This window comes from Hemibagrus wyckioides, linkage group LG16, assembly GCF_019097595.1.
Source record: "Hemibagrus wyckioides isolate EC202008001 linkage group LG16, SWU_Hwy_1.0, whole genome shotgun sequence".
Classification (NCBI taxonomy): Eukaryota; Metazoa; Chordata; class Actinopteri; order Siluriformes; family Bagridae; genus Hemibagrus; species Hemibagrus wyckioides.
Window position 1 is genome coordinate 18140756 of NC_080725.1, and position 22766 is coordinate 18163521.

At 41.5% G+C, this 22766-nt stretch overlaps 14 non-coding genes across 14 annotated transcripts; all 14 read left to right on the forward strand.

Moving 5' to 3' along the window:
• Positions 1–143: 143 nt before the first annotated feature.
• On the forward strand, positions 144–216 carry trnar-ccu (transfer RNA arginine (anticodon CCU)). Its single transcript has one exon. It is a non-coding gene; the product is annotated as a tRNA-Arg (tRNA).
• Positions 217–223: 7 nt separating this feature from the next.
• trnam-cau (transfer RNA methionine (anticodon CAU)) lies at positions 224–295 on the forward strand. The gene has a single exon. It is a non-coding gene; the product is annotated as a tRNA-Met (tRNA).
• A 1373-nt stretch (positions 296–1668) lies between these two features.
• On the forward strand, positions 1669–1751 carry trnas-uga (transfer RNA serine (anticodon UGA)). The gene has a single exon. It is a non-coding gene; the product is annotated as a tRNA-Ser (tRNA).
• Positions 1752–3186: 1435 nt separating this feature from the next.
• On the forward strand, positions 3187–3258 carry trnam-cau (transfer RNA methionine (anticodon CAU)). The gene has a single exon. It is a non-coding gene; the product is annotated as a tRNA-Met (tRNA).
• Positions 3259–5485: 2227 nt separating this feature from the next.
• trnas-uga (transfer RNA serine (anticodon UGA)) lies at positions 5486–5567 on the forward strand. Its single transcript has one exon. It is a non-coding gene; the product is annotated as a tRNA-Ser (tRNA).
• A 1169-nt stretch (positions 5568–6736) lies between these two features.
• On the forward strand, positions 6737–6808 carry trnam-cau (transfer RNA methionine (anticodon CAU)). Its single transcript has one exon. It is a non-coding gene; the product is annotated as a tRNA-Met (tRNA).
• A 1374-nt stretch (positions 6809–8182) lies between these two features.
• Positions 8183–8264, forward strand: trnas-uga (transfer RNA serine (anticodon UGA)). Its single transcript has one exon. It is a non-coding gene; the product is annotated as a tRNA-Ser (tRNA).
• Positions 8265–9699: 1435 nt separating this feature from the next.
• On the forward strand, positions 9700–9771 carry trnam-cau (transfer RNA methionine (anticodon CAU)). Its single transcript has one exon. It is a non-coding gene; the product is annotated as a tRNA-Met (tRNA).
• A 3639-nt stretch (positions 9772–13410) lies between these two features.
• trnar-ccu (transfer RNA arginine (anticodon CCU)) lies at positions 13411–13483 on the forward strand. Its single transcript has one exon. It is a non-coding gene; the product is annotated as a tRNA-Arg (tRNA).
• Positions 13484–13490: 7 nt separating this feature from the next.
• On the forward strand, positions 13491–13562 carry trnam-cau (transfer RNA methionine (anticodon CAU)). The gene has a single exon. It is a non-coding gene; the product is annotated as a tRNA-Met (tRNA).
• Positions 13563–14935: 1373 nt separating this feature from the next.
• trnas-uga (transfer RNA serine (anticodon UGA)) lies at positions 14936–15017 on the forward strand. The gene has a single exon. It is a non-coding gene; the product is annotated as a tRNA-Ser (tRNA).
• Positions 15018–16433: 1416 nt separating this feature from the next.
• Positions 16434–16505, forward strand: trnam-cau (transfer RNA methionine (anticodon CAU)). The gene has a single exon. It is a non-coding gene; the product is annotated as a tRNA-Met (tRNA).
• Positions 16506–18458: 1953 nt separating this feature from the next.
• On the forward strand, positions 18459–18540 carry trnas-uga (transfer RNA serine (anticodon UGA)). The gene has a single exon. It is a non-coding gene; the product is annotated as a tRNA-Ser (tRNA).
• A 1167-nt stretch (positions 18541–19707) lies between these two features.
• Positions 19708–19779, forward strand: trnam-cau (transfer RNA methionine (anticodon CAU)). Its single transcript has one exon. It is a non-coding gene; the product is annotated as a tRNA-Met (tRNA).
• Positions 19780–22766: the final 2987 nt, after the last annotated feature.

Genomic DNA, 22766 nt, shown 5'->3' on the forward strand with positions numbered 1-22766 from the left:
GTATATAATAGAATTGAAATATAATTGATCTGCATCAAATAAAAGAGGACAAAAGTTATGGTACTCTACAAAAGGAGAAAGCATATCATCTATAAGACATAACAGAAATACTGTGTATGCGTCTCCTTCAGCTTCTTTGTGGAGCCCCAGTGGCCTAATGGATAAGGCACTGGCCTCCTAAGCCAGGGATTGTGGGTTCGAGTCCCATCTGGGGTGTGCTTTCAGCAGAGTGGCGCAGCGGAAGCGTGCTGGGCCCATAACCCAGAGGTCGATGGATCGAAACCATCCTCTGCTAAGCGCAGTCCTTTTAGACAAAAAAAAAATGCCCCACAGGCAAAGCATGAACCACTGGCCTGTCATGTGAATGGCAGTTAGGCTAGGTGCAGTGGAGACTCAGGTGGTTAAGGCTCTGGCTTGGTGACGGGAATGTCAGGATTCTACTCCCAGCACTACCAAAAACTTGCCAAGCTGTTGGGCAATTGAGCAAGGCCTTTTAACCCTACCTGCTCCAGGGTACTGTATCCCTGTGTTCTGACCCCCAACTTCCTCAGCTGGGATATGTGAAGAAAACAATTCCACTTTTCTGGAATGTATGATCTCTACTGAGTCGGGAAGAAATTCCAAAAGAGCACGTAAAGCCACAGGACTTGTGATCCAACAGGTTTGATTACCTCCCTGCACTAGATTTCTGCTGAATATGTAAAGTTTGTCAAATGGTTGAGATTTCATATCTGAAGGAAACACACACTTCAAATGACTTACAGCCCATAGAGCCCACCGTAATGGCTGTGCTGTGGAGAGCATCCTGACTGGTTGTGTTACCACCTGGTACGGCAACAGCACCGCTCTTAATCGCAGAACACTGCAGAGAGTGGTATGATTGGCCTGCCACATTGTCAGAAGTAAGCTTCCCTCCCTCCAGGACATCTACATCAGATGGCGTGTTAGAAAAGCCCGGGGGATCATCGGAGACTCCAGCCATCTGAGCCACAAGCTACTCTCTCTGCTGCCCTCAGACAGGCAGTGCTGCAGTATTCGGTCCCAAACATCACTCATCGGTTTACTATAGAAAGCACTGCACTTTACAACTCACCAGACTCTGTAAATGCATTGTATTTGTGCATATGACATGACATTCATGCTGCGCATCAGTTTATACCTGTGCGCTGTTATACATATCACACTGTAATATACTGGTTAATGTCTACTGTGTATACTGTACATAATGTATCATATGTCATCATGGCCACTACCATACTGCTTATTTACAATTATTCTACCGTGTATTGTGCACAATAATGTATTGTATGTCTTTGCCATGCTGCTTATCCAAAGCATATATTTATAGTAGTACTTAAATTTGTACATTGCATATTTTACTACAATGTCTGGAGCTGCACTGAAGCATTTCACTCCCTTCTACATGTGTTGATGGTGACAATAAAGTGATTTGATTTGATATTTGGATCAAACCCACTTGAAACACCTTTGAGTAGCTGTTCTGCTCTTTTCTATATCTTAAGACCTGAAGCTTGCCAGTTAAATCAAATGAGCAGCTATGATTAACTGTGTAAACAGGTCTTGAATGGGATATCTTCACACAAGTTCTAATAGCAAGAGAAGTTTTGGCACCCATTCATCCCAACAAGGGGTCCGCTCTGGAACGTGGCTGTGATGGCCGAGTGGTTAAGGCGTTGGATTTGAAATCCAATGGGGATTTCCCCGCGCAGGTTCGAACCCTGCTCACAGCGCCTGGCCCACCAACAAGGGTTGTACTTTAATCAAAGATGAATTTAAAGATGTGCTCTGATGAATATGTAAAGAAATGGTTGAGATAAGATCTCTACTGAGAAATGCCCTTCAGCAGTAAAGTGGCAGGACAACAGGGTTTCCATACACTGGTTTGATTCCAGCCCTGCCCTAGATTTCCACTGAATATGTGAAGTTTGTCAAATGGTTGAGGTTAGATATCTGGAGGAAACACGCACTTCAAATGACCTAGAGCCCCCCATAATGGCTGTGCTGAATGAGTGGTTATGTTGAACAGTTCAAGCCTCACGTATATTAACTTCTGTGGATCACAGTCAATCCAAGCTTAGGGTTTCAGATGACTTTTGAAGAAAAATACTGTATATGTGTCTCCTTCATCCACTAGGTGGCGCCCCATTGGCCTAATGGATAAGGCACTAGCCCCCCACTCCCCCCCCCCCCCAAGCCAGGAATTTTGGGTTCAAGTCTCGTCTGGGGTGGGCTCTACTGAATGCACTACATGCCCAAATTTACAAGTTGCAGTAAGTCACAAGTTATTGCACTGATGAGTAATAAATAATATAAACAAGTAACTGGACCTGTTGGGTGCTAGAATGTGCAGTGTGAATGTGTCAGTGTCTTGTAGCTGTTGCTGTGATGAGGAAATGCCCCTCTCTGTCCATACCTTCACTGTCTCCACTGATGGTTTCACACGTCTGATAAGTGGTGTGTATTTGAGTAGCATGAATAAAAAGAGGTGATCAGACTGACCCAAGTGGGGGAGAGAAATGGCCCCTCAGCAATGTTAGTGTAAACATGGTCCAGTGTGTTATCCCCTATAGTAGTACAGGAAGCATGCTAATGAAATTTGTTGAGTAAAGATCTTAGGTTGATGTGATTGAAGTCCCCAGCAACAATAATAGCTCCACCGGGATGTACAGCCTGTTGCTTGCTGATAGCTGCATGCAGTTCCTCCATAGCTGCCTTGGCATTAGCATGCGGAGGGATGTCTAGAACCATTCTGTGTCTTTCCATTTCTACTAATGTTGAACTAGATTTGGAAGAAAGACACACCTCAAATGAGACCCGAAGAGCCCATAAAGGCATCTGTGAGGGCTGAGTGGTAAAGATTTGTGAGCCAATAGGGTACACAGGGTTGGTAAAACCAGCACAAAAGTCTGAACTATTAACTGAACTCAGAAGGCGGCCAGCTGTGATGGCCGAATGGTTAAGGCGTTGGATTTGAACTCTTTAAATTGTCAATATTTATGTAATTTCTGTGAGTCACAATCATTCCAAGTTTAGGGTTTTAGAGGACATTTGAACCAAAATACTGTATATGTGGGAGTTTGCAGAGCCCCAGTGGCCTAACGGATAAGGTACTGGCCTCCTAAGCCAGGGATTGTGGGTTCGAGTCCTGTCCGGGGGTGTGCTTTCAGCAGAGTGGCGCAGCGGAAGCGTGCTGGGCCCATAACCCAGAGGTCGATGGATCGAAACCATCCTCTGCTAAGCACACTTACTTTATTCTTAGAAAAATGCCCCTCAGCTAAAACATGAACCAGGGGCCTGTCATGTGAACCGCAGTTAGTTAGGCTAGGTGCAGTGGTGGTTAAGGCTCTGGCTCAGTGACTGGAAGCAACTCCCAGCACTAACAAGAAAACAAAGTTGCCAAGCTGTTGGGCAATTGAGCAAGGCCTTTTAACCCTACCTGCTCCAGGGTACTGTATCCCTGTGTTCTGACCCCCAACTTCCTCAGCTGGGATATGTGAAGAAAACAATTCCACTTTTCTTGAATGTATGTGTGGCAATAATAAAGGCTTCTGGAGGCGGAAGTACCCCATCTTTTATTTTGTTGATCACGTAACAAGCAAGCAGCTTGGTCTCTGTCCTCATCAGGTGCTGAGGGCACTACACATGGTTTTCCATTTGCTGGCTTTTATATGATTGTATAGAAGTGCTCACAAATGATTGTGATCACAAATAACTTATTCAAAATACTGAAAACATATTTTAAGCACGTTATTCAAGCATTGCAGGGTCCATTTCACTGGATGCTGTCTTTGGATGGACAGAGCTGTGAGTTTTCTTAACCTGGCCCTCTTCTACATTGCAAAACCAAAACACCATGTAAACTGATTAAACCACAGACAACTTTCTCTGTGTGTGTGTGTGTGTGTGTGTGTGTGTGTGTTCTCTTACTCATTCCTTAATGAACTGGTGAAGTTCGTCCAGGGATGGTCTTCATGTGAGCCAGTTTCATCATGGTGCTTGATGGGTTTTGCAAATGCACTTGACAATACTGTTCTTGCAAGAACTATTCCAGAACACCTGACCTTCGTGTCTTAAAATAACAACTGACTGTTGTTTGTTGTCATTACATATGGATTACTTAAGTCCATGTGTGTTATTTCATAGTTTTGAAATCTCCAGTATTGTTCTAGAATGTAGAAAATAAATCCCAATAAACAAAAAACATTGAATTAAAAAGGGTGTCCAAACTTTTGACTGGTAGTGTAGTTCTGTGCTAGCAACTGAAAGGTTTTAGGCTCACGTCCTAGGACTGGGGGAAACCAAACTTGCATCTTGTCATCTAACAAGCAAAATATTTTCTGTAAATTTTGAGACCAATTAATGTGTCAAGTTTCCTGAGCATCCTGAGAACTTTTTTTTTTCCTTTTCTATAAATGCATGTATCATATTGCTGCAAAAACTTTAGTTATATGACGTATTCACTACAATTCTGTGGGAATGTTGTGTGAGAAATCTGTAACATTTCAGTCTGAATGCTGGGTTTCAGCTCAGGGTTTCAACTAATGTCTCTCTGTGTGTGGGTTTTAAATTAAAGCGCAAACTAGCTTTTAATAATAATTTCACTTTAAATAAATTCATATTCGTTAATTTTCTTATCATTTAATGTATTAACATGGAAAACGCATATATCTATTCACACTGTATTTATACGTATACATACATGACTTATATATGATTTACTATGTATTTATTATTGAAATGTTATACATGGTATATGTGTTGTATAGTGTAATATAATCTATATTCAAATATGAAAAAGCTAAAATATTCAAGCCATCCATTGTATTGTATTATTCATTCATTTATTTATTTATTTATTAATAAAATAATATAAACTCTATAAGGCTGAATGGGTAATTGAGTCCTATCAGCGTGCCACTATCAGTCGTGATCCTAGCAACGGAATGTTTGTTTTTTAAAGCATGTTTTATGCTCTGAGATCATTTCTACACGGATTTTACTCTACGATCATTTCTACAACACTTCTCAGCGATGAGCCAATGGAGAGACGACGCACCGCAGCTCCAGGAGGAAGGACCTCAGACCGGAGGGAGCGGACAGCCGGACAGCAGCGGTAAGTTACCGAGATTTTTCCGGCTTCACTTCAGCACGAACGCTTTAAACACCGCGTTAGCAACATAGCAGAAAGAACACAGAAGAAATCCGATCTGCTTTAAATTTACATAGTAGAAAATCATCCTCAGACTTAAAATCAAATGAGTAAAATCAAATGAGCAGCTATGATTAACTGTGTAAACAGGTCTTGAATGGGATTTCCTCATGCACCTGCAAATATCAAGAGATGTTGTGACACCCATTTACTCCTAACAAATGGTCTGCTCTAGAACACATCCATCCATCCATTTTCTATTCCCGCTTTTTTCCTAGTTAGGGACACAGGGATCAGGAACTCTCATGTTGGGCAGCTGTGATGGCCGAGTGGTTAAGGCGTTGGACTTGAAATCCAATGGGGTTCCCCCGCGCAGGTTCGAGCCCTGCTCACAGCGCCAGGCCCACCAACAAGGGGTGTACTTTAATCGAAGCAGCTCAGGTGTTGCACTAGTCTGCTGAATATGTTGAGAAATGGTAGAGATAGGATCTCTAATGAATCTGGAAGAACCACCCAAAGAGCACCTGAAGGCAGCTGTAAGGGTTGAGTGTTATAGCTGCAGGACTTGTGTTCCAACAGGGTTTCCATACACTGGTTTGATTCCAGTCCTGCCCTAGATATCTGCTGAATATGTAAAGTGGGCCATAGAGCCATAACGGCTGTGCTGAATGTGGTTATGGTGGATCTCACCATTAAAACCGGCACAAAACTCTTTACATATTCTGTGGAACCCCATGGGTTGAGATTAGATTCCTACTGATTATGGGGGAAACACACATTTCAAAAGAGGCCTGCAAAGATGTTTGAGTGATTCAGGTTTTGATGATCCACATGGTTTCCATGCACAGGTTTAAATCCTAAACGATCTATTCTATTCCCGAAGAGTGCAGGATCTCAATAGTCCAAGACAAGGTCCGGCAAAAACCCATGAACTTCTCTACATTTAGGCCTAAAAGTCTCAGCAGCAGACATTGTAAGGGAAGAGACTGAGTAGGACTGAGAAAATACTGCAGCATTGTTAAATGAAGGTTGATTTATACTGTATTTGGATAAAACACACTTTAAGGTGTAACTTGTTACACAGTGTTTTATCTGCATTGCATTGATAATGTGGCTTGTGTTTATTTTATGTGTTTTAATGTTTATTTCATATTAAAAATGGATCTTTGTAAAGATGAATAAAAAAACTGGAAGATTCCACAGCTGAGTCTGAATTTTCTTTGAATTGAATAATCTGAACAAGATTTATTAGACAAAGTGCTTTGTACAAACTGACATTGACTCATTTGTTTTTAGATTTTTTCTTTAATTAAATGGGGATTAATGCACTATCATTCTCAGCCTACATGACAATATAGCCACTATAATATCTCAAATAACAAACCTGTGATAATCAATCTTTTCTGAAGAACAAATGACATCATTTCATTTTTTTAGACAGGGTACCATAGTCATGTGTACTATCAGAGAGCTGCAGTAGGTAGCTGTTGGTGGTGCCACTGGATAAGGCACTGGCCTCCTAAGCCAGGGATTGTGGGTTCGAGTCCTGGCTGGGGGTGTGCTTTCAGCAGAGTGGCGCAGCGGAAGCGTGCTGGGCCCATAACCCAGAGGTCGATGGATCGAAACCATCCTCTGCTAAGCGCAGTCCTTTTAGACAAAAAAAAAAATGCCCCTCAGGCAAAGCATGAACCACTGGCCTGTCATGTGAATGGCAGTTAGGCTAGGTGCAGTGGTGACTCAGGTGGTTAAGGCTCTGGCTTGGTGACGGGAATGTCAGGATTCTACTCCCAGCACTACCAAAAACTTGCCAAGCTGTTGGGCAATTGAGCAAGGCCTTTTAACCCTACCTGCTCCAGGGTACTGTATCCCTGTGTTCTGACCCCCAACTTCCTCAGCTGGGATATGTGAAGAAAACAATTCCACTTTTCTGGAATGTATGATCTCTACTGAGTCGGGAAGAAATTCCAAAAGAGCACGTAAAGCCACAGGACTTGTGATCCAGCAGGTTTGATTACCTCCCTGCACTAGATTTCTGCTGAATATGTAAAGTTTGTCAAATGGTTGAGATTTCATATCTGAAGGAAACACACACTTCAAATGACTTACAGCCCATAGAGCCCACCATAATGGCTGTGCTGTGGAGAGCATCCTGACTGGTTGTGTTACCACCTGGTACGGCAACAGCACCGCTCTTAATCGCAGAACACTGCAGAGAGTGGTATGATTGGCCTGCCACATTGTCAGAAGTAAGCTTCCCTCCCTCCAGGACATCTACATCAGATGGCGTGTTAGAAAAGCCCGGGGGATCATCGGAGACTCCAGCCATCTGAGCCACAAGCTACTCTCTCTGCTGCCCTCAGACAGGCAGTGCTGCAGTATTCGGTCCCAAACATCACTCATCGGTTTACTATAGAAAGCACTGCACTTTACAACTCACCAGACTCTGTAAATGCATTGTATTTGTGCATATGACATGACATTCATGCTGCGCATCAGTTTATACCTGTGCGCTGTTATACATATCACACTGTAATATACTGGTTAATGTCTACTGTGTATACTGTACATAATGTATCATATGTCATCATGGCCACTACCATACTGCTTATTTACAATTATTCTACCGTGTATTGTGCACAATAATGTATTGTATGTCTTTGCCATGCTGCTTATCCAAAGCATATATTTATAGTAGTACTTAAATTTGTACATTGCATATTTTACTACAATGTCTGGAGCTGCACTGAAGCATTTCACTCCCTTCTACATGTGTTGATGGTGACAATAAAGTGATTTGATTTGATATTTGGATCAAACCCACTTGAAACACCTTTGAGTAGCTGTTCTGCTCTTTTCTATATCTTAAGACCTGAAGCTTGCCAGTTAAATCAAATGAGCAGCTATGATTAACTGTGTAAACAGGTCTTGAATGGGATATCTTCACACAAGGTCTAATAGCAAGAGAAGTTTTGGCACCCATTCATCCCAACAAGGGGTCCGCTCTGGAACGTGGCTGTGATGGCCGAGTGGTTAAGGCGTTGGATTTGAAATCCAATGGGGATTCCCCGCGCAGGTTCGAACCCTGCTCACAGCGCCTGGCCCACCAACAAGGGTTGTACTTTAATCAAAGATGAATTTAAAGATGTGCTCTGATGAATATGTAAAGAAATGGTTGAGATAAGATCTCTACTGAGAAATGCCCTTCAGCAGTAAAGTGGCAGGACAACAGGGTTTCCATACACTGGTTTGATTCCAGCCCTGCCCTAGATTTCCACTGAATATGTGAAGTTTGTCAAATGGTTGAGGTTAGATATCTGGAGGAAACACGCACTTCAAATGACCTAGAGCCCCCCATAATGGCTGTGCTGAATGAGTGGTTATGTTGAACAGTTCAAGCCTCACGTATATTAACTTCTGTGGATCACAGTCAATCCAAGCTTAGGGTTTCAGATGACTTTTGAAGAAAAATACTGTATATGTGTCTCCTTCATCCACTAGGTGGCGCCCCATTGGCCTAATGGATAAGGCACTAGCCCCCCCCCCCCCCCCCCCCCCAAGCCAGGAATTTTGGGTTCAAGTCTCGTCTGGGGTGGGCTCTACTGAATGCACTACATGCCCAAATTTACAAGTTGCAGTAAGTCACAAGTTATTGCACTGATGAGTAATAAATAATATAAACAAGTAACTGGACCTGTTGGGTGCTAGAATGTGCAGTGTGAATGTGTCAGTGTCTTGTAGCTGTTGCTGTGATGAGGAAATGCCCCTCTCTGTCCATACCTTCACTGTCTCCACTGATGGTTTCACACGTCTGATAAGTGGTGTGTATTTGAGTAGCATGAATAAAAAGAGGTGATCAGACTGACCCAAGTGGGGGAGAGAAATGGCCCCTCAGCAATGTTAGTGTAAACATGGTCCAGTGTGTTGTCCCCTATAGTAGTACAGGAAGCATGCTAATGAAATTTGTTGAGTAAAGATCTTAGGTTGATGTGATTGAAGTCCCCAGCAACAATAATAGCTCCACCGGGATGTACAGCCTGTTGCTTGCTGATAGCTGCATGCAGTTCCTCCATAGCTGCCTTGGCATTAGCATGCGGAGGGATGTCTAGAACCATTCTGTGTCTTTCCATTTCTACTAATGTTGAACTAGATTTGGAAGAAAGACACACCTCAAATGAGACCCGAAGAGCCCATAAAGGCATCTGTGAGGGCTGAGTGGTAAAGATTTGTGAGCCAATAGGGTACACAGGGTTGGTAAAACCAGCACAAAAGTCTGAACTATTAACTGAACTCAGAAGGCGGCCAGCTGTGATGGCCGAATGGTTAAGGCGTTGGATTTGAACTCTTTAAATTGTCAATATTTATGTAATTTCTGTGAGTCACAATCATTCCAAGTTTAGGGTTTTAGAGGACATTTGAACAAAAATACTGTATATGTGGAAGTTTGCAGAGCCCCAGTGGCCTAACGGATAAGGTACTGGCCTCCTAAGCCAGGGATTGTGGGTTCGAGTCCTGTCCGGGGGTCTGCTCTCAGCAGAGTGGCGCAGCGGAAGCGTGCTGGGCCCATAACCCAGAGGTCGATGGATCGAAACCATCCTCTGCTAAGCCCGTCTCTTTTATACTAAAAAAAATGCCCCTCAGGTAGAGCATGAACCAGGGGCCTGTCATGTGAATGGCATTTAGGCTAGGTGCAGTGGTGGTTAAGGCTCTGGCTCATTGACTGGAAGGTCAGGATTCAACTCCCAGCACTACCAAAAAAACAAGTTGCCAAGCTGTTGGGCAATTGAGCAAGGCCTTTTAACCCTACCTGCTCCAGGGTAAATATCCCTGTGTTCTGACCCCCAACTTCCTCAGCTGGGATATGTGAAGAAAACAATTCCACGGTTCTGGAAAGTATGTGTGGCAATAATAAAGGCTTCTGGAGGCAGCAGTACCCCATCTTTTATTTTGTCGATCACGTAACAAGCAAGCGGCTTGGTCTCTGTCCTCATCAGGTGCTGAGGGCGCTACACATGGTTTTCCATTTGCTGGCTTTTATATGATTGTCTAGAAGTGCTCACAAATGAAGCCCACTATTGTGATCAAATCCCCTATTTGAACACTTCAAACAACACTGATATTTTTAATTAAATAAATTAAATGTCATATTTAGACTTGACATGATAATTCCTTTAAAAAAACAATAAACCTGGAGGAAAATTGTTTCCTGAAGGATACAGACAGGATACAGATTTTTCAAATTATGAATGTGGAATTTTAACACAATAATATCAATATCAATCTTAAAAACACAGCTTTCATAAAAATAACTTCAAAATACTGAAAACATATTTTAAGCACGTTAATCAAGCTTTGCAGGGTCCATTTCACTGGGTGCTGTCTTTGGAGGGACAGAGCTGTGAGTTGTCTTAACCTGGCCCTCTTCTACATTGCAGCACGCATCTCTTCTTCTTTTTTGAGAATCTGCACAGAGACACAGTTTAAAACTTAAAACCAAAACAGCATGTAAACTGATTAAAATAGAGACAAATTCCTGTGTGTGTGTGTGTGTGTGTGTGTTCTCTTACTCATTCCTTAATGAACTGGTGAAGTTCGTTCAGGGTCAAAAGTGGCTCGTCATCATGGGGGATTCTCACTTGATCCCAGTCATCACTGGAGTATAAACATAGTTAGTTTCGTGTAAATTATAATGGTTTTGAATTATGAATATTGTTTTTAATTGTATATAATTGAATTGTAAATATAATTGATCTGCATCAAATAAAAGAGGACAAAAGTTATGGTACTCTACAAAAGGAGAAAGCGTTAGTTTTTCTGTGTAGTTTACGTAGTTTTGTGGGATGAAGGCTAATCATTTGTGTTAGGAACAGGCTTGGTAATATAAGTCTGATTGAAAATTTATCAACTTACAAACATGAACACAAAGAAAGTCAGAAGAAAGGATGAGCATGAGATGATTTTCCTTCAACAGCTCTGTGCTTGGAATGCATTTGTACTTTAAAAAAAAATCATTTGTAAGGCAAAAATACTGTGTATGTGTCTCCTTCAGCCACTTGGTGGAGCCCAGTCCTAACAATTCGGGCAAAGCACTCACTGACCGAAGCAGGGGGTTGAGGCAGGGAATAACACTCAAATATATATATATATATAGCTCTGGAAAAAAAAAGAGACCACTGCAAAATAATCATGTTTTTTCTCACAGGTTCATGTATTGGTGAGATGAACAGTTTTGTGAACTGCTGACAATATTTCTCCTAAATTCAAAATATAACTATTGTTATTTAGAGTGTATATTTAAAGGAAATGACAACACATCAAAATAACCCAAGATCATGCAGTATTTTCAGAGCTTTAATAATTCAAATAAAACAAAATGCACTACTGAATGCACTACATGCCCTACTGAATACACTACATCCCCTTCTGAATACACTACATGCATTACTGTATACACTACATGCCCTACTGATAGTATTGATAAAGTAAACTGCAATAAACAGTGTTATACAGATGTGCCATGACCCAAATACTGTGAATGGTTCAGAAAGATGGAAACATGTGACTGGGATACAGTGCAGACAGGTTATTAAAATACAATAAAGTATTTTTCAGTGACTTAAAAATGCTGATATTTACAAAATATTGCACTGGTTATTTACAGAAAAACAGTGAGAAGAGTGATGATATAATATGTAGGTGAAAATATACAAATAGTCGTCTTGGTAATATACAGGTATAATAATTTACAAGTTGCAGTAAGTCACAAGTTATTGCACTGATGCACTGGAAGAAATGTTCATGAAGGCAGCTGTAAGGGCTATAGAGCTACAGGGCTTGTGATCCAACATCTCCCTACACAGGTCTGATTCCAGACCTGCACTAGATTTCTGCTGAATATGTGAAGTTTGTCAAATGGTGGAGATTAGATATCTGGAGGAAACACACTTTTCAAATGACATACAGCCCACAGAGCCCACCATAATGGCTGTGCTGAATGAGTGGTTATGATGTTGAACAGTTCAAGCCTCACGTATTTTCATAATTCACTTTAGTTATCGATGTCTTAAATCTCAGGAGACGTGTAGTGTTAAACTCTTTAATTGTCAATATTTATGTAACTTCTGTGGATCACAATCAATCCAAGTTTAGGGTTTTAGATGACATTTCAACAAAAATACTGTATATGTGTCTCCTTCAGCCTTTTGGTGGAGCCCCAGTGGCCTAATGGATAAGGCCTCCTAAGCCAGCGATTGTGGGTTTGAGTCCCATCTGAGCTGGGCTTTCAGCAGAGTGGTGCAGCGGAAGCGTTGAGGGCCTATAACCCAGAGGTCAATGGATCAAAATTGTCCTCTGCTGAGCACAGTTCCTTTATTCTAAAAAATGCCCTTCAGACAAAGCATGAACCAGGGTCCTGTCCTGTGAATGGCAGTTAGGCTGGGTGCAGTGGTGACTCAGGTGGTTAAGGCTCTTACTCAGTTCCTGGATGGTCAGGATTCAACTCCCAGCACTAACAAAAAACAAAGCTGTTGAGCAATTGAGCAAGGCCTTTTAACCCTACTTGCTCCAGGGTACTGTATCCCTGTGTTCTGACCCCCAACTTCCTCGGCTGGGATATGTGAAGAAAACAATTCCACTGTTCTGGAAAGTATGTGTGGCAATAATAAAGGCTTCTGTGATTGTGATCACAAATAACTTATTCAAAATACCGAAAACATATTTTGAGCACATTATTCAAACTTTGCAGGGTCCATTTCACTGGGTGCTGTCTTTGGATGGACAGAGTTGTGAGTTTTCTTAACCTGGCCCTCTTCTACATTGCAGCACGCATCTCTTCTTCTTTTTTGAGAATCTGCACAGAGACACAGTTTAAAACTTAAAACCAAAACAGCATGTAAACTGATTAAACTAGAGACAACTTCCTGTGTGTGTGTGTGTGTGTTCTCTTACTCATTCCTTAATGAACTGGTGAAGTTCGTCCAGGGTCAAAAGTGGCTTGTCATCATGGGGGATTCTCACTTGATCCCAGTCATCACTGGAGTATAAACATAGCTGGTTTGTGTAAATTATAATTGTTTTGAATTATGAATATTGTTTTGAATTGTATATAATAGAATTGAAATATAATTGATCTGCATCAAATAAAAGAGGACAAAAGTTATGGTACTCTACAAAAGGAGAAAGCATATCATCTATAAGACATAACAGAAATACTGTGTATGCGTCTCCTTCAGCTTCTTTGTGGAGCCCCAGTGGCCTAATGGATAAGGCACTGGCCTCCTAAGCCAGGGATTGTGGGTTCGAGTCCCATCTGGGGTGTGCTTTCAGCAGAGTGGCGCAGCGGAAGCGTGCTGGGCCCATAACCCAGAGGTCGATGGATCGAAACCATCCTCTGCTAAGCGCAGTCCTTTTAGACAAAAAAAAAATGCCCTTCAGACAAAGCATGAACCACTGGCCTGTCATGTGAATGGCAGTTAGGCTAGGTGCAGTGGTGACTCAGGTGGTTAAGGCTCTGGCTTGGTGACGGGAATGTCAGGATTCTACTCCCAGCACTACCAAAAACTTGCCAAGCTGTTGGGCAATTGAGCAAGGCCTTTTAACCCTACCTGCTCCAGGGTACTGTATCCCTGTGTTCTGACCCCCAACTTCCTCAGCTGGGATATGTGAAGAAAACAATTCCACTTTTCTGGAATGTATGATCTCTACTGAGTCGGGAAGAAATTCCAAAAGAGCACGTAAAGCCACAGGACTTGTGATCCAGCAGGTTTGATTACCTCCCTGCACTAGATTTCTGCTGAATATGTAAAGTTTGTCAAATGGTTGAGATTTGATATCTGAAGGAAACACACACTTCAAATGACTTACAGCCCATAGAGCCCACCGTAATGGCTGTGCTGTGGAGAGCATCCTGACTGGTTGTGTTACCACCTGGTACGGCAACAGCACCGCTCTTAATCGCAGAACACTGCAGAGAGTGGTATGATTGGCCTGCCACATTGTCAGAAGTAAGCTTCCCTCCCTCCAGGACATCTACATCAGATGGCGTGTTAGAAAAGCCCGGGGGATCATCGGAGACTCCAGCCATCTGAGCCACAAGCTACTCTCTCTGCTGCCCTCAGACAGGCAGTGCTGCAGTATTCGGTCCCAAACATCACTCATCGGTTTACTATAGAAAGCACGGCACTTTACAACTCACCAGACTCTGTAAATGCATTGTATTTGTGCATATGACATGACATTCATGCTGCGCATCAGTTTATACCTGTGCGCTGTTATACATATCACACTGTAATATACTGGTTAATGTCTACTGTGTATACTGTACATAATGTATCATATGTCATCATGGCCACTACCATACTGCTTATTTACAATTATTCTACCGTGTATTGTGCACAATAATGTATTGTATGTCTTTGCCATGCTGCTTATCCAAAGCATATATTTATAGTAGTACTTAAATTTGTACATTGCATATTTTACTACAATGTCTGGAGCTGCACTGAAGCATTTCACTCCCTTCTACATGTGTTGATGGTGACAATAAAGTGATTTGATTTGATATTTGGATCAAACCCACTTGAAACACCTTTGAGTAGCTGTTCTGCTCTTTTCTATATCTTAAGACCTGAAGCTTGCCAGTTAAATCAAATGAGCAGCTATGATTAACTGTGTAAACAGGTCTTGAATGGGATATCTTCACACAAGTTCTAATAGCAAGAGAAGTTTTGGCACCCATTCATCCCAACAAGGGGTCCGCTCTGGAACGTGGCTGTGATGGCCGAGTGGTTAAGGCGTTGGATTTGAAATCCAATGGGGATTCCCCGCGCAGGTTCGAACCCTGCTCACAGCGCCTGGCCCACCAACAAGGGTTGTACTTTAACTCTGATGAATATGTAAAGAAATGGTTGAGATAAGATCTCTACTGAGAAATGCCCTTGAGCAGTAAAGTGGCAGGACAACAGGCTTTCCATACACTGGTTTGATTCCAGCCCTGCCCTAGATTTCCACTGAATATGTGAAGTTTGTCAAATGGTTGAGATTAGATATCTGGAGGAAACACGCACTTCAAATGACCTAGAGCCCCTCATAATGGCTGTGCTGAATGAGTGGTTATGTTGAACAGTTCAAGCCTCACGTATATTAACTTCTGTGGATCACAGTCAATCCAAGCTTAGGGTTTCAGATGACTTTTGAAGAAAAATACTGTATATGTGTCTCCTTCATCCACTAGGTGGCGCCCCATTGGCCTAATGGATAAGGCACTAGCCCCCCACTCCCCCCCCCCCCCCCCCAAGCCAGGAATTTTGGGTTCAAGTCTCGTCTGGGGTGGGCTCTACTGAATGCACTACATGCCCAAATTTACAAGTTGCAGTAAGTCACAAGTTATTGCACTGATGAGTAATAAATAATATAAACAAGTAACTGGACCTGTTGGGTGCTAGAATGTGCAGTGTGAATGTGTCAGTGTCTTGTAGCTGTTGCTGTGATGAGGAAATGCCCCTCTCTGTCCATACCTTCACTGTCTCCACTGATGGTTTCACACGTCTGATAAGTGGTGTGTATTTGAGTAGCATGAATAAAAAGAGGTGATCAGACTGACCCAAGTGGGGGAGAGAAATGGCCCCTCAGCAATGTTAGTGTAAACATGGTCCAGTGTGTTGTCCCCTATAGTAGTACAGGAAGCATGCTAATGAAATTTGTTGAGTAAAGATCTTAGGTTGATGTGATTGAAGTCCCCAGCAACAATAATAGCTCCACCGGGATGTACAGCCTGTTGCTTGCTGATAGCTGCATGCAGTTCCTCCATAGCTGCCTTGGCATTAGCATGCGGAGGGATGTCTAGAACCATTCTGTGTCTTTCCATTTCTACTAATGTTGAACTAGATTTGGAAGAAAGACACACCTCAAATGAGACCCGAAGAGCCCATAAAGGCATCTGTGAGGGCTGAGTGGTAAAGATTTGTGAGCCAATAGGGTACACAGGGTTGGTAAAACCAGCACAAAAGTCTGAACTATTAACTGAACTCAGAAGGCGGCCAGCTGTGATGGCCGAATGGTTAAGGCGTTGGATTTGAACTCTTTAAATTGTCAATATTTATGTAATTTCTGTGAGTCACAATCATTCCAAGTTTAGGGTTTTAGAGGACATTTGAACAAAAATACTGTATATGTGGAAGTTTGCAGAGCCCCAGTGGCCTAACGGATAAGGGCCTGGCGTCCTAAGCCAGGGATTGTGGGTTCGAGTCCTGTCCGGGGGTGTGCTTTCAGCAGAGTGGCGCAGCGGAAGCGTGCTGGGCCCATAACCCAGAGGTCGATGGATCGAAACCATCCTCTGCTAAGCACACTTACTTTATTCTTAGAAAAATGCCCCTCAGCTAAAACATGAACCAGGGGCCTGTCATGTGAACCGCAGTTAGTTAGGCTAGGTGCAGTGGTGGTTAAGGCTCTGGCTCAGTGACTGGAAGCAACTCCCAGCACTAACAAGAAAACAAAGTTGCCAAGCTGTTGGGCAATTGAGCAAGGCCTTTTAACCCTACCTGCTCCAGGGTACTGTATCCCTGTGTTCCGACCCCCAACTTCCTCAGCTGGGATATGTGAAGAAAACAATTCCACTTTTCTTGAATGTATGTGTGGCAATAATAAAGGCTTCTGGAGGCGGAAGTACCCCATCTTTTATTTTGTTGATCACGTAACAAGCAAGCAGCTTGGTCTCTGTCCTCATCAGGTGCTGAGGGCACTACACATGGTTTTCCATTTGCTGGCTTTTATATGATTGTATAGAAGTGCTCACAAATGATTGTGATCACAAATAACTTATTCAAAATACTGAAAACATATTTTAAGCACGTTATTCAAGCATTGCAGGGTCCATTTCACTGGATGCTGTCTTTGGATGGACAGAGCTGTGAGTTTTCTTAACCTGACCCTCTTCTACATTGCAAAACCAAATCACCATGTAAACTGATTAAACCACAGACAACTTTCTCTGTGTGTGTGTGTGTGTTCTCTTACTCATTCCTTAATGAAACATTGAATTAAAAAGGGTGTCCAAACTTTTGACTGGTAGTGTAGTTCTGTGCTAGCAACTGAAAGGTTTTAGGCTCACGTCCTAGGACTGGGGGAAACCAAACTTGCATCTTGTCATCTAACAAGCAAAATATTTTCTGTAAATTTTGAGACCAATTAATGTGTCAAGTTTCCTGAGCATCCTGAGAACTTTTTTTTTTCCTTTTCTATAAATGCATGTATCATATTGCTGCAAAAACTTTAGTTATATGACGTATTCACTACAATTCTGTGGGAATGTTGTGTGAGAAATCTGTAACATTTCAGTCTGAATGCTGGGTTTCAGCTCAGGGTTTCAACTAATGTCTCTCTGTGTGTGGGTTTTAAATTAAAGCGCAAACTAGCTTTTAATAATAATTTCACTTTAAATAAATTCATATTCGTTAATTTTCTTATCATTTAATGTATTAACATGGAAAACGCATATATCTATTCACACTGTATTTATACGTATACATACATGACTTATATATGATTTACTATGTATTTATTATTGAAATGTTATACATGGTATATGTGTTGTATAGTGTAATATAATCTATATTCAAATATGAAAAAGCTAAAATATTCAAGCCATCCATTGTATTGTATTATTCATTCATTTATTTATTTATTTATTAATAAAATAATATAAACTCTATAAGGCTGAATGGGTAATTGAGTCCTATCAGCGTGCCACTATCAGTCGTGATCCTAGCAACGGAATGTTTGTTTTTTAAAGCATGTTTTATGCTCTGAGATCATTTCTACACGGATTTTACTCTACGATCATTTCTACAACACTTCTCAGCGATGAGCCAATGGAGAGACGACGCACCGCAGCTCCAGGAGGAAGGACCTCAGACCGGAGGGAGCGGACAGCCGGACAGCAGCGGTAAGTTACCGAGATTTTTCCGGCTTCACTTCAGCACGAACGCTTTAAACACCGCGTTAGCAACATAGCAGAAAGAACACAGAAGAAATCCGATCTGCTTTAAATTTACATAGTAGAAAATCATCCTCAGACTTAAAATCAAATGAGTAAAATCAAATGAGCAGCTATGATTAACTGTGTAAACAGGTCTTGAATGGGATTTCCTCATGCACCTGCAAATATCAAGAGATGTTGTGACACCCATTTACTCCTAACAAATGGTCTGCTCTAGAACACATCCATCCATCCATTTTCTATTCCCGCTTTTTTCCTAGTTAGGGACACAGGGATCAGGAACTCTCATGTTGGGCAGCTGTGATGGCCGAGTGGTTAAGGCGTTGGACTTGAAATCCAATGGGGTTCCCCCGCGCAGGTTCGAGCCCTGCTCACAGCGCCAGGCCCACCAACAAGGGGTGTACTTTAATCGAAGCAGCTCAGGTGTTGCACTAGTCTGCTGAATATGTTGAGAAATGGTAGAGATGAATCTGGAAGAAACACCTGAAGGCAGCTGTAAGGGTTGAGTGGCATAGCTGCAGGACTTGTGTTCCAACAGGGTTTCCATACACTGGTTTGATTCCAGTCCTGCCCTAGATATCTGCTGAATATGTAAAGTGGGCCATAGAACCCCCCATAATGGCTGTGCTGAATGTGGTTATGGTGGATCTCACCATTAAAACCAGCACAAAACTCTACATATTCTGTGGAATATGTAAAGAACCCCATGGGTCAAATGGTTGAGATTAGATTCCTACTGATTATGGGGGAAACACACATTTCAAAAGAGGCCTGCAAAGATGTTTGAGTGATTCAGGTTTTGATGATCCACATGGTTTCCATGCACAGGTTTAAATCCTAAACGATCTATTCTATTCCCGAAGAGAGCAGGATCTCAATAGTCCAAGACAAGGTCCGGCAAAAACCCATGAACTTCTCTACATTTAGGCCTAAAAGTCTCAGCAGCAGACATTGTAAGGGAAGAGACTGAGTAGGACTGAGAAAATACTGCAGCATTGTTAAATGAAGCTTGATTTATACTGTATTTGGATAAAACACACTTTAAGGTGTAACTTGTTACACAGTGTTTTATCTGCATTGCATTGATAATGTGGCTTGTGTTTATTTTATGTGTTTTAATGTTTATTTCATATTAAAAATGGATCTTTGTAAAGATGAATAAAAAAACTGGAAGATTCCACAGCTGAGTCTGAATTTTCTTTGAATTGAATAATCTGAACAAGATTTATTAGACAAACTGCTTTGTACAAACTGACATTGACTCATTTGTTTTTAGATTTTTTCTTTAATTAAATGGGGATTAATGCACTATCATTCTCAGCCTGCATGACAATATAGCCACTATAATATCTCAAATAACAAACCTGTGATAATCAATCTTTTCTGAAGAACAAATGACATCATTTCATTTTTTTAGACAGGGTACCATAGTCATGTGTACTATCAGAGAGCTGCAGTAGGTAGCTGTTGGTGGTGCCACTGGATAAGGCACTGGCCTCCTAAGCCAGGGATTGTGGGTTCGAGTCCTGTCTGGGGGTGTGCTTTCAGCAGAGTGGCGCAGCGGAAGCGTGCTGGGCCCATAACCCAGAGGTCGATGGATCGAAACCATCCTCTGCTAAGCCCGTCTCTTTTATACTAAAAAAAATGCCCCTCAGGTAGAGCATGAACCAGGGGCCTGTCATGTGAATGGCATTTAGGCTAGGTGCAGTGGTGGTTAAGGCTCTGGCTCATTGACTGGAAGGTCAGGATTCAACTCCCAGCACTACCAAAAAAACAAGTTGCCAAGCTGTTGGGCAATTGAGCAAGGCCTTTTAACCCTACCTGCTCCAGGGTAAATATCCCTGTGTTCTGACCCCCAACTTCCTCAGCTGGGATATGTGAAGAAAACAATTCCACGGTTCTGGAAAGTATGTGTGGCAATAATAAAGGCTTCTGGAGGCAGCAGTACCCCATCTTTTATTTTGTCGATCACGTAACAAGCAAGCGGCTTGGTCTCTGTCCTCATCAGGTGCTGAGGGCGCTACACATGGTTTTCCATTTGCTGGCTTTTATATGATTGTCTAGAAGTGCTCACAAATGAAGCCCACTATTGTGATCAAATCCCCTATTTGAACACTTCAAACAACACTGATATTTTTAATTAAATAAATTAAATGTCATATTTAGACTTGACATGATAATTCCTTTAAAAAAACAATAAACCTGGAGGAAAATTGTTTCCTGAAGGATACAGACAGGATACAGATTTTTCAAATTATGAATGTGGAATTTTAACACAATAATATCAATATCAATCTTAAAAACACAGCTTTCATAAAAATAACTTCAAAATACTGAAAACATATTTTAAGCACGTTAATCAAGCTTTGCAGGGTCCATTTCACTGGGTGCTGTCTTTGGAGGGACAGAGCTGTGAGTTGTCTTAACCTGGCCCTCTTCTACATTGCAGCACGCATCTCTTCTTCTTTTTTGAGAATCTGCACAGAGACACAGTTTAAAACTTAAAACCAAAACAGCATGTAAACTGATTAAAATAGAGACAAATTCCTGTGTGTGTGTGTGTGTTCTCTTACTCATTCCTTAATGAACTGGTGAAGTTCGTTCAGGGTCAAAAGTGGCTCGTCATCATGGGGGATTCTCACTTGATCCCAGTCATCACTGGACTATAAACATAGTTAGTTTCGTGTAAATTATAATGATTTTGAATTATGAATATTGTTTTTAATTGTATATAATTGAATTGTAAATATAATTGATCTGCATCAAATAAAAGAGGACAAAAGTTATGGTACTCTACAAAAGGAGAAAGCGTTAGTTTTTCTGTGTAGTTTACGTAGTTTTGTGGGATGAAGGCTAATCATTTGTGTTAGGAACAGGCTTGGTAATATAAGTCTGATTGAAAATTTATCAACTTACAAACATGAACACAAAGAAAGTCAGAAGAAAGGATGAGCATGAGATGATTTTCCTTCAACAGCTCTGTGCTTGGAATGCATTTGTACTTTTAAAAAAAATCATTTGTAAGGCAAAAATACTGTGTATGTGTCTCCTTCAGCCACTTGGTGGAGCCCAGTCCTAACAATTCGGGCAAAGCACTCACTGACCGAAGCAGGGGGTTGAGGCAGGGAATAACACTCAAATATATATATATATATAGCTCTGGAAAAAAAAAGAGACCACTGCAAAATAATCATGTTTTTTCTCACAGGTTCATGTATTGGTGAGATGAACAGTTTTGTGAACTGCTGACAATATTTCTCCTAAATTCAAAATATAACTATTGTTATTTAGAGTGTATATTTAAAGGAAATGACAACACATCAAAATAACCCAAGATCATGCAGTATTTTCAGAGCTTTAATAATTCAAATAAAACAAAATGCACTACTGAATGCACTACATGCCCTACTGAATACACTACATCCCCTACTGAATACACTACATGCCCTACTGAATACATTACATGCCCTGCTGAATGCACTACATGCACTACTGAATGCACTATATGCCCTACTGAATACACTACATGCCTTACTGAATACACTACATGCCCTACTGAATACACTACATGCACTACTGAATACACAACATGCCCTACTGAATACACTACATGCATTACTGTATACACTACATGCCCTACTGATAGTATTGATAAAGTAAACTGCAATAAACAGTGTTATACAGATGTGCCATGACCCAAATACTGTGAATGGTTCAGAAAGATGGAAACATGTGACTGGGATACAGTGCAGACAGGTTATTAAAATACAATAAAGTATTTTTCAGTGACTTAAAAATGCTGATATTTACAAAATATTGCACTGGTTATTTACAGAAAAACAGTGAGAAGAGTGATGATATAATATGTAGGTGAAAATATACAAATAGTCGTCTTGGTAATATACAGGTATAATAATTTACAAGTTGCAGTAAGTCACATGTTATTGCACTGATGCAGCTGTAAGGGCTATAGAGCTACAGGGCTTGTGATCCAACATCTCCCTACACAGGTCTGATTCCAGACCTGCACTAGATTTCTGCTGAATATGTGAAGTTTGTCAAATGGTGGAGATTAGATATCTGGAGGAAACACACTTTTCAAATGACATACAGCCCACAGAGCCCACCATAATGGCTGTGCTGAATGAGTGGTTATGATGTTGAACAGTTCAAGCCTCACGTATTTTCATAATTCACTTTAGTTATCGATGTCTTAAATCTCAGGAGACGTGTAGTGTTAAACTCTTTAATTGTCAATATTTATGTAACTTCTGTGGATCACAATCAATCCAAGTTTAGGGTTTTAGATGACATTTCAACAAAAATACTGTATATGTGTCTCCTTCAGCCTTTTGGTGGAGCCCCAGTGGCCTAATGGATAAGGCCTCCTAAGCCAGCGATTGTGGGTTTGAGTCCCATCTGAGCTGGGCTTTCAGCAGAGTGGTGCAGCGGAAGCGTTGAGGGCCTATAACCCAGAGGTCAATGGATCAAAATTGTCCTCTGCTGAGCACAGTTCCTTTATTCTAAAAAATGCCCTTCAGACAAAGCATGAACCAGGGTCCTGTCCTGTGAATGGCAGTTAGGCTGGGTGCAGTGGTGACTCAG